The sequence below is a fragment of the Theropithecus gelada genome, chromosome 6 (assembly GCF_003255815.1).
Source record: "Theropithecus gelada isolate Dixy chromosome 6, Tgel_1.0, whole genome shotgun sequence".
Classification (NCBI taxonomy): Eukaryota; Metazoa; Chordata; class Mammalia; order Primates; family Cercopithecidae; genus Theropithecus; species Theropithecus gelada.
The window spans coordinates 72985589-72997442 of NC_037673.1; the positions used below are offsets into that span (position 1 = coordinate 72985589).

General features: G+C 38.4%; 1 pseudogene; it reads right to left on the reverse strand.

The window, feature by feature from the left end:
* Positions 1–10942: 10942 nt before the first annotated feature.
* LOC112625866 lies at positions 10943–11415 on the reverse strand (annotated as a pseudogene).
* Between the last annotated feature and the right edge of the window lie 439 nt (positions 11416–11854).

Below are 11854 nucleotides of genomic sequence, written 5' to 3' on the forward strand. Positions count from 1 at the left end.
AAGACAACATACAGAATGGGAAATAACATTTGTAAATTGTAAACCTGAAAAGGGTCTCACATCCAGAATATAGAAAGAACTCTTACAACTTAACAACAAAATGACAAACAACCTAATTTTAAAATGGGCAAAGGACTGGACTAAATGTTTTTCCAAGGAAAATATATAAATGGCTAACAAGCACATGAAAAGATGCTCAACATCATTAGTGAAATACAAATCAAAACCACAATAAGATACCACTTTGCACCCACTAGGATGGCTATAACCAAGAAAGACAGACAATAGCAAGTGTTGGTGAGGATATGAAGAAATAGAAACCCTTGTACATTGGTAGTGGGAATGTTCAGCTGCTGTGGAAAACAATTGATGGTTCCTTAGAAAGTTAAACATAGAATTACCATATGCCCCCACAATTCATTTGTACTCGAAAGAAGTAAAAACAGGTCCTCATATGAATATTTGTACATAGCAGCATTATTCATAATAGCCTAAATGTGGGCTATACATGTTCATAGCAGTATTATTCACAATAGCTCAAATGTATTGTTCAGTCATAAAAAGGAATTAAATACTGATACATGCAATAAGGTGAATGAATCTTGAAAACATTATGCTAAGTAAAAGAAGCCAGACACGAAAGGTCGCATATTATATAACGCCATTCATATGAAATATCCAAGAAAGGTTAATCCATAGAAACAGAAAGGAGATCAGTAGTTGCCAGGGACTAGGGGGAGGGAAGAATGGGATTAACTGCATGATAGTTATGGAGTTTTATTTTGAGGTGATGAAAACATTTTAGAACTAGACATAGTGGTTGTACAATAATGTGAATGACTAATTGTGAATGTCACTTTATTATTTACTTTAAAATGATTACTTTTACAGTATGTAAATTCCAATTCAATTTTTAAAATTTAAAAATGGAACAAGGGAGAGGATTTAGAAGGTTCTAAATGCTAAAAGAAGTTAATGATAGAATTCAGGTAGTGTGTATAAAATCTTTCAATTTTGCTGTATGTTTGAAATTTTTTATAATAAAAGTTCAGGGGGAAAAGGTACAATAACAAGTATAGAGCAACTTAAAATATCAGGAACTCTCAAATGCTGCTGGTGGAGATGGATATTAATACAACCACTTTGGAAACCTGTTAGTCATTATTCACTGAAGTTGAATATCTTGATATTTTACAATCCAGCAATCCTTCTTGTAGGTATATATCCAACATAAATGAGTACACATGAGCACCAAGAGTCTTGTATAAGAATGTCCATAACAACTCTATTTATAATATCTAAAAACTTTTGAAAACTCAAATGTTTATCAACAGACAGTAGAGTGGATAAGTAAACAATAGGGTAGTTTATAATCACACAGCGGAACATTATACAACAGCCAAAAACGCACTCACTACAGCAGTACACGACATGGTTGAATCTCCTAAACATAATAGCAAATGAAAGAAGCCAGACTCAAAAGAATACATATATAACTCAAAAACAGGCAAAACTAAATTATAGAGTAAATATTTTAAAAATTATACAGTAAATATGAATTATTGGGTGGTAAAGGTAAAAAGAAAAGCAAGGAAGTGATTACCATAAAAATCAGATAGTGGTTACGCTTGGGAGAAAGGAGGGGATTATGATTGGGAAAGGGGACTTTCATTTGGGGGATGCTAGCAATGTTCTATTTCTTTACTGGGATGCCTAAATTTTTGCTTTTAAATAATTAGGCTGTATGTTTATGTTATGTACTTCCTTGCATGTATTTTGTATTTCACAATTTTTAAAAGTAAAAAATATATTGCATACATATGGCCAAGCATATCAGGAAATGGGATCGCTCATGCATTGCCGGTGGGAATATAAACCAGCAAGCTCTCTTGGGAGAGCGAAGTATTTCCTGTGAAATTCAGTAAGCATTCTGCCTATCACCTGGCGACCCCACTTCTAAATATCTACCCAGAGAAATTCCTCACAGATCTCTGCACAGGCTGTTCTTTGCAGCATTTGTTTATTTATTTACTTTTGGTAGTGTGTAGTTGGAGGCAACCTCCGTGTTTGTTAGAAAAGGAATTAATAAGTAAAATCTGATACATACATATTAAGGAAAGATAGGTAGTCAGAACCAATGAACTGTAAAAAAAGTAGAGTAACATGGATTGGTTTTTTAGTAGTGTTGACTGGGAAAAAGTAATACAATTATATCTATGCCCTTTATGTAAATGTAAAACACATATATGAAGATATATTTTTCAGACACATACTTATCCAAGTATAGACAATGTATATCTACCTACATCTATACCTATCCCAAATACTTTTGAGTACGAGATGGCTTGGGGAGGGAGGAAAGTGGAAACAGGGCTCCGGATGGAGGGACTGAAGGGATAGGAGCCTGAAATGGATGATGATGGTTGTGTGCTGTGAACAGAAGAATATAATTAATTCAATTCCCCATTCCTAAGGTTCAAAGGAGAAACAAAAGAGCAAAATAATATACTAATATTGTTATTGTTGCTAATCTACAGCACTCTCAGATTAGTGTAGGGGCCCCTTCACATCCCCAAACCTTATCAGATTTATTTTTCCGGGCTCCCTTTTCAGGGGCTACTTCTTTATGTGCTGCCTGTGCTTTTCCACATATTAAAGAGCTGGTCTCCCCAACTGCATCTTCCTTTGCAAATGCTACAGAATTATTTTGTGGCGTTGTTACAGTACACCAAAGAAATAAGCTTCTACAAATATCTTCTATGTGTGTGGTTTTGAAAGGCATACTCCTGTTACAGCTATTGTATGAATATTAACCTATACAATACAATGTAATATTCTGGTAAAAATGTTCACCACTCCAGCTGAATCTAAAGATTCTACCCCAAGAATACAAGTTTAAATAGACACTTTAAAAACTTATTGTTTGCTTTAAAAATAAATGTAGCATTCTTGGCTTATTAAAAATAATCCCATAAACTACTAGAATATTCTTTATGGATCAGAATCTTCAAATTTACATAGGTCCTATGTAAAAATTACATTCAAACCATAAAATTTCAGATAATATTCTAGGACAAATTTGCAACTACACCACTGTATGTGGGGGGAAAAAAGACCTTATATGAACAAAAAAAAAAAAAAAAAAAGAAAAGAAAAGAAGAAGTAAGGGTAACTAAGCAGAGATGATGAAAACCAGTTTTGAATAAAGCACCTACAAAATTTCAATTTTTTTTTTTTGAGACAGAGTCTCACTGTCACCCAGGCTGGAGTGCAGTGGTGTGATCTCAGCTCACTGCAACCTCCATCTCCCAGATTCAAGCAATTCTACTGCTTCAGCCTCCCAAGTAGCTGGGATTACAGGCATGCACCACTACGCCTGGCTAATTTTGTATTTTTAGTGGAGACAGGGTTTCACTGTGTTGCCCAGGCTGGTCTTGAAGCCCTGAGCTCAGGTTATCCTCCCACCTCGGCCTCCCAAAGTGCTGGGATTACAGGTATGAGCCACCCACCTGGCCTCAAAATTTCAGTTTAACCAAACACTTATTGAGCATTTAATGTGAGAAAGGCATCGCCTAGGAGCTGGGGACACCAACATGAAGTAGGTCCTGCTCTCAGGGATCAAAGTCTAAAAACAATAAATGATGTGCGGTGGTTTTACTGTCTTTATTTCCCAGACAAAGAGGGATGTTTTGACTGTGTTTATAAAATGTGTACAAATTAAGACTCAATAGTTTAAAGATTATATTTTATACTTGTGAACCCAATAGTTATGCTTAAACATTATCTGGCACATTAACTGTTCTGGGTAAATACCAAAGACGTTCGTGGATCCAGTCATTTTTGAGTTTTTTTCTTTTTTTAAGAGTCATGGTTAATTTTAGCTAGACAATGTCTGAGTCAGGTCATTTCTATCTTGCTGAATTCCCCTTACAGTCTCAGCTGGACCCAGCATCCTTCATTTCCTATCCTAAATTGCTGCCCTTATGTTCTATGCTTGCTGTGGAGAAGAACTGTAGCTCTTAATTGTCTGCGGCCAGATCCTCCCACTCCATCTTCCCCTTCTGCACGGAACACTCCATGTCACTCTGGGGAGAAACGTGCTATATCCATGCAAAGGGTGGTTGTATGGATGTTTCTCATAAACACCAAGGTTTAGAATGTCAAAAGTCAGGTCAGACCCTAAGGTAACAACAAAACTTTCTTGGAAATCTATTCCATGATGTTCGCTTTGATGTCAGTTACAACTGTGTTGTGCACACATATATCTCTGTGTAGTCACAGCTAAGAGGCAGGGATGACTAGCACACAGGGCTAATACTAATGACTTTATTTTCTACCACATCCTACCGATTAAGTAGTTCTCATAGTGGTTACCTGAATCACAAAAATTCTAGGGTCTTCAACTCCATAATGACAGGAAAGGGAACACTTGGCCTAGCTTCAACCATTTATCCTGGACTCACAAAAACCATCTTTATTCATTTGTCTAGTCTTTCCCAGTCACCAGTATTAATAAACGGCTGCCAGATGACAAGACCAAATTGCCTCTGCCCATGGATTAGATTAGAGTATTATGTTATAGGTTTAACAGCAGAAGTTTAAATTATGAAAATGAGAACAAATGAAGCCTATTTGCTAAGATTTGCCTACCTAGCTGGTGTAAGACAATCTTAGCTCTACTGAGAAATTTACAGTGCATATTGTTTTTCTTTCATCTGCCCTTATAAGGATGGATAGTTCTGCAGTCAAAATTTTTGCCCAAGGATTTTACTATCACAATGAACTTTGGTCATCAAAGTCTGAGCCAAAGAAAATTGAAGGTGATTGGTCTAATCAGTTTCCCGTTCCTTAATAATGCCACTAAAGAATGCTACCCTGTTTTGTTGGCTGAATGCAAATATCTCCATTTGTTATGTATACATCCAAGTTTATGCTCATCTGAGGAGAGTTATATTCAGAATTTGGATTCCAAAAAGCAAGCCCCTGCAAGTCTCCTAATGATTAATTAGTCATTTAATTTCAATGTTTACTGAGATCCTACTGTGTGCAGTGCTGTGCTAGGTGCTGGGGACCTATATCCCTGTAATATAAATATCCTCCTTGAGATCAAGGAGCTTAGAGTGCAATAAAAGAGACAGATAAAAACTACCTATAAATGAAACAAGGACTCTAAGAGATGCATAAGCAAAGTGTTAAAAAAAAAAAAAAAGTAATAAAAATTATCTGGGGAGAGCAGAGAAGACTCCAGTGAAGATATAGCAGTTAAACTAGAAGTAAAATTTCTGAAATCAAAGATGAGGATAAAAAGGCATCACAAACAAAGTCAAAGGGGCTTAAGAGGTAAGTACAGTCATGCGCCATGTAACAACATTTCAGTCGATGACAAACCACATATATGATGGTGATCCTATAAGATTATAATACCATATTTTTACTGTACCTTTTCTATGTTTAGGTACACAAATACTTACCATTGGGTTACAATTCCCTGTAGTATTCAGTACAGTCACTTGCTGTACAGGTGTGTAGCCTAGGAGCAATAGGCTATACCATGTAGCCTACATGTATAGCAGGCTAAACCATCGAGGTTTATTCAAGTACTCTCTATGATGTTTGCACCATGATGAAACCACCAATGCACTTCTCAGAACATACTCCTGTCATTTAGTGATGGATGACTATAGCTCTGAACTGTATTTTAAAAGAGAAAAGGCACTGGACGTTGAGTTCCAAGACAGGTTTTCATTCCTGCCTCATCTTTTATTCTCTATGGACACTTGACTAATAAGAAAAATGGGATTAGGGTTTGCCTATATCCAGAGGTGCTATTCAAAAAGTTCATATGTGGTATTATGGTATGAGCACGGACCAATCAAAACAAACGTTGGCTGTAATAATCAGTACAGACATTTTGGTGCATTCCAAGTGAATACCTACCAACCTTGCCTGCATCTTTTTCCCCCATATCTTCCCGCTTTAGAATTTAGGTTCCATGAGAGGAACCACTGTTAACCATTGCGTTCTGAAAATGTGACTGGGATTTATTTTCATCAGGTATGGTAAGACACATAGGCCCAGTATTGACTGATGTGAAGGGACAAGTGTTTACTCACCAATCCCTGGAAATAGGAGGCCTGGCATGCCATGCAGATCCACATAGGGAATCTGACCACGGTTCGTCAGGAGGCCGAAGAGGAAGAGGAGAAAACATGGCCCAGAGCCTTTATTGGGGTTTTCACAGGAAGGAGTGGGTGCAGCAGGGTAGGTATAATGAGCAAGCTAATGATGAGACCGTTTGAATAATTTTGATGGACTCTGGGCTGTTGCAGTGGTCCCTAGTTGTTCAGTATCTGGCCCTCGGGTCATTCAGGGCAGGAGAAATATTGGCTTGGTGTGCGAGAGTTTGATAAAGGAGATGTTTGGGGGAGTGGGCTCTGGATTGGTTGGTCTGTATGTTAAAGACATGCGCACAGCGGAGTCGTTTGATCGCTCTAGGAATCAGCTAGCCCTGGGAGGGTCAGTCTCTCCAGCATCAAGGCCTCAGCAAGAGCATCAAGAATATAGAAAATTTCGGCCCGGCGCGGTGGCTCAAGCCTGTAATCCCAGCACTTTGGGAGGCCGAGACGGGCGGATCACGAGGTCAGGAGATCGAGACCATCCTGGCTAACATGGTGAAACCCCGTCTCTACTAAAAATACAAAAAACTAGCCGGGCGAGGTGGCGAGCGCCTGTAGTCCCAGCTACTCGGGAGGCTGAGGCAGGAGAACGGCGTGAACCCAGGAGGCGGAGCTTGCAGTGAGCTGAGATCCGGCCACTGCACTCCAGCCCAGGCGACAGAGCGAGACTCCGTCTCAAAAAAAAAAAAAAAAAAAAAGAATATAGAAAATTTCATACATGCTGCTTCCAGCATGCCTGGTAAGTGTAGGTGCTCAACAAGTAGGTATTATATAGATGAATAAGTAAATGAGAGATTATTTAAATGTGACTGGAGTATACAATAGATGAAAATATATATGGGACTAGGACTAAAAATGTATGGGTATTTTGGGGGTTTTTGTATAAATGTATGGGGTACAAGTACAGTTTTGTTACCTGCATAGATTGTGTAGATGTCAAGTCAGGGCTTTTAGGGTATCCACCACCCAAATAATATACATTGTACCTGTTAAATAATTTCTCATCATTCATCCCCTCCCACTCCTTCACCCTACTGAATCTCTCCACTCTCTATGTCCATGATTCCACTCTCTATGTCCATCTGTACATATTATTTAACTCCCACTTATGAGTGAGAACATGCAATATTCATCTTTTGTGTCTGACCTGTTTCATTTAAGATAATGACCTCCAATTCTACCCATGTTGCTGCAAAAGACATGATTTATTTTCTTTTCTAAATAACTTCCACTTTTATTTTAGATTCAGGAGGTACATGTGCAGGTTTGTTACATGGGTAGTGTGACTCTGAGGTTTGGGGTACAAATGATCCTGTCACTCAGGTGGTGAGCATAAAATCAAATAGGTAGCATTTCATTTCACCCCTTGCCTCTCTTCTTCCCTCCCCACTCTAGTATTCCCCAGTGTCTATTGTTCCCATCTTTATGTCCAGGTGTATCCAGTGCTTGGATCCTACTTATAAGTGAGAACATGTGATATTTGGTTTTCTGTTCCTGCATTAATTCACTTAGGATGATGGCTGCCAGCTACATCCATGTTGCTCCAAAGGACATGATTTTATTCTTTTTTATGACTGCATAAGATTCCAAAAAGACAGGATTTCATTCTTTAAAAATGTACATTGAAGCCAGTTGGGAAGGCTTGCCTTCCATGCTAAGAAGCTGGTCTTGTAACAAATTTTAAAGTAGTTCTGAATATTCACTATGTGCCCTGTAATGAAATCAGGATAATTACATTGGCCACTCAAGTAATGACTGGTAAACTAGAGGAGTTTTTGTTTACTTTTTCTCAGAAGTCTTTTTCTATATTATTTCACATCATTTGTCTTAGTGAGTTTGGGCTGCTATAACAAATACCACAGACTAGGTGGCTTTAACAACAAGCATTTATTTCTCACAATTCTGCAGGCTGAGAAGTCTAAGATTAAGGTACCAGCCTGGTAGGGGCTCTCTTCCTGGTTTGCAGGTGACCATCTTGCTGTATCTTCACGGGAGGAAAGAGAGAGGTCATCTTTCTGGTATCTCTTTTTATAAAAGCATTCATCTCATCATGAGGGGCTCCACTCTCATGACCTCATTACCTCCCAAAGACTCCACCTCCAAATGCTATTACACCGAGGATAAGGGTTTCAGCATAAGAATTTTGGGTAGATACAAGCATTGAATTCATTGCACCATAGATAAAAGTGGAAATCAGCCTTCTATAAATACCAGTTCATATTCTATGTGCTCTGGAATGTCTTCCCTAATCAAGTTAATCTGCCTTTTTTATATTCTGTTTTGGGTCATGCTTCTTAGGCTTTAATGTGCGTGAGAGTCACCTGGCAGATCTTGTTAAAATGTATATTGCGATTCAGTAGGTCTGGGGTGGAGTGGGGCTGATTCTGCCTTTCTAATGAGTTCTCTGGTGATTCCAGTCCTGCTGGTCTAGAGGGTGTACTTGGAATAGTAAGGTTTCAGAAGGTGGACTATTTTTTATTAGATAGGCAATACAGTACACAAAACTGGTTAAGAGCAAGTCTGGATTTGAACCCTGACTGCTGCATGTGGTTGAGGACAAGTTACTTAATCTCTCTAAGCCTCTGTTTCCTGTTAAATGAGGACAACAAATAGTACCAACTTCAAACGGTTGCTTTAAAAGGCTTAGCACAGTATTTTATACTAACAGCTAAAAGAAAACACCATAATAGTAACAAGAATGGCAAAAATAGTAACCATGGTAATATTTAGGATAGAAGGATAACCACATAAACTGGGATTGTATCCAGTGAGTGTTCCTGACAGCTCAGGGTCAGGATTCTAAAGTGGTATCTAACTACCCTCCCAACACATTCATGACAGTCTGATTAACATTTTTTCCTCCCAGTGATGGAAACAAGAGCAGGTTCTTTTCCTGCTACATAGCTGGGCCTTTACATAAAGAAAAGGTTCACAAAATAAAACACAAAGTAAAACATAAGTAATCTCTAAGAATATTACCTAGCTTTCCTCAACCCAGTGAGGGAGAAAAAGGGCAGATAACCAGCTAAGAGGGAAATGAAGGGCTATGGCATCTCATCACTCCTGATAGAATTCCCGATACACTGTAAAGCAGGAGGGTGTCATGTTACTCTAGCAGCTGGCAGGACCCCATGGGATGAGTCTTGCTTTGATAATTCTGCAAACATATCACAGCATATGCAATAGCAGCAGAAGCACGAACCCCAACTGGTCTTGTCTCAAGCTGCCTTGGGGATATATGGTCACAGAAATACAAGTTTAAAAAATCTAAACTCTTGAAACTTTTCGAGACCGACTAGACACTTCTAAGCTATGCTACCCAGGCCCAAGTAACTTAATGATCCTTTTAAAACATACTGCTAAGAGCTAATGACATTCTTACATTTCAAACATAGTTTTGTGTTAATTCAAATTGCTGGGAGGATCACATGATCCCAGGAGTTTGAGACCAGCCTGGGCAACATGGTGAAACCCTGTCTCTATAAAAAAATACAAAAATTCGTCAGGTGTGGTGACACATGCCTGTAGTCCCAGCTTCTAGGGAGGATGAGGTGGGAGGATCACCTGAGCCCAGGGAGCTTGAGGCTGCTGTGTGCCATGATCACACCACTGCACTCCAGCCTGGGTGACAGAGCAAGATGCTGTCAAAGAAAAAGAAAAAAAAAAAAGAAAAGAGGGAGGGAGGGAGGGATGGAGAGAGGAAGGAAGGAAGGAAGGAAGGAAGGAAGGAAGGAAGGAAGGAAAGAAGGAAGCAAAGGAAGGAAAATTCAAACTGCTATATTCCAACAAAGTTGTATAAAAGCTGTTTCACATTTATGGTATACAGGCTTCAACTAATGAAGGTGGTATTTTGATGACTAAAAGGAGAATGTCTGGTTTCAAATTGGCAGACGAAATGGGAGCCAAAGCCCTGGAAAAAGAAATTGTTCTAAAACCCCTACCAGTACAAAATCTGAGGCTACTGCTATACCATAAACTTTACAACGATCTTGGTGATTCACTAACAGTTATTACGCTAAATTTGAGGGATGCATAATCTCAAGCCAACACACATAAATGAGACTTTTAATAATTAAAGCTGTCTACACTCTATTACCCAGAAGTACTATTTTTAAGATTGTTCCTATAAGAAAAAAATAAAGTGACAAAAAGTCATGTCAACAAAGTTCATAACAGTAGTCTTTACAACAAAAAAAAATCGGAACTAACTTTAATAACTAAAAGAAGAAGAAAAATATTTATCAATGCAACAGAATATAATGCAACTATTACAACCCTCAGCCTCAACTCTTAGGGTACTCTGATTTTACAATGAAACGGCAACTCATAGAATTCTTGCAAGGAGTATCTCATATATCATGATTGAAAATTGTGCAAAAATGGTAAAGAAGCAATAATAATATTAATGTTACCATTTGGTTTAACATTTGCTTTTTGTTTAACATTTTACTTTCCTCCCCTCCCATTATCTATATGAGAAAGATAATTTTCTTTAATTATATGACCTTTGTTCATTTTGTGCTAAAGTATCTATCTTAGGTACAAGAAATGATTTCAAGTCATTGTGATTACTAATGAGGATGACTATAACCTTCACTTTAATTACCTTTAAAAGAAAAATGAGCTTCCATTTCTAGAAGTATGGTGGACTAGATGTCTTCCTAACCACGAACTGTAAACATTAAAATGCTAAATAAAATACTAAAACTTCTTTTTTTATGGTAAAAATATGTACATATATTTAGAATTAGCCAGCTGGACTCAGTTTAGATAATCCCAATTTTGTTGGCAACATCCAAAGCATCAGAATCAGGAGCCAGTTGCACATATGCCTTCTTCTCTCCATCAGGCCAAATCAGGGTGTTGACCTTAGCCACATCAATGTCATAGAGATTCTTAACAGCCTGTTAGATCTGGTGCATGTTGGCTTTAACATCTACAGTGAACACAAATGTGTTGTTGTCTTCTATCTTCTTCATGGCAGACTCCGTGGTCAGTGGAAACTTGATGATAGCATAGCGGTCAAGCTTGTTTCTCCTGGGGGTGCTCTTCCGAGGATATCTGGGCTACCTCTGGAGTCACAGTGTTTGGGGCTGCCGAAAGGTGGGTAACGTGCAGATCTTCTCTTTTTTTTGTGGCTGTGGAAACCTTTCAACACCGCCTTCTTGGGCTTCAAAGCCATCGCTTTGGCTGCAGTTTTAGGAGGGTCGGGAGCTTCCTTCTTTGCTTTTGGCACCATCTCATGAAAAGGGCTAAAACTTCCTTTTTAAATGCAACAAGAGCCAAGAAAGACATTAAGGAATATTCAGAAGTCAAAAACTAAGTGACTATGGAAACCCAGAAAGGTACATACCACACTGAAACCTGCTTTTCTCTTGAGGTTGTATATCTAACTAAATGACCTTGACCTTAGATTTCCACAGCCTCCCAGGGATTGGGAGGGAGGAGAAAAAGACCAGGTCTTCTCAAGTTAGAAAGCATAATAAGTGATTCTTCCAATAAAAATGGGATGACAAAATGCTACACCTTCTAAGTAATAGTATACTAAAAGTAATCACAACTCTCTTCCCCCAAACCCCTAAAGAGAACTTCAGGGAAACAGGTCTGACCTTAGTGTTGAATAGAAAGTGGGAAAAAACCTAAGTATTAATAACCGCAACAGCTTTCTCCCTGTCTAC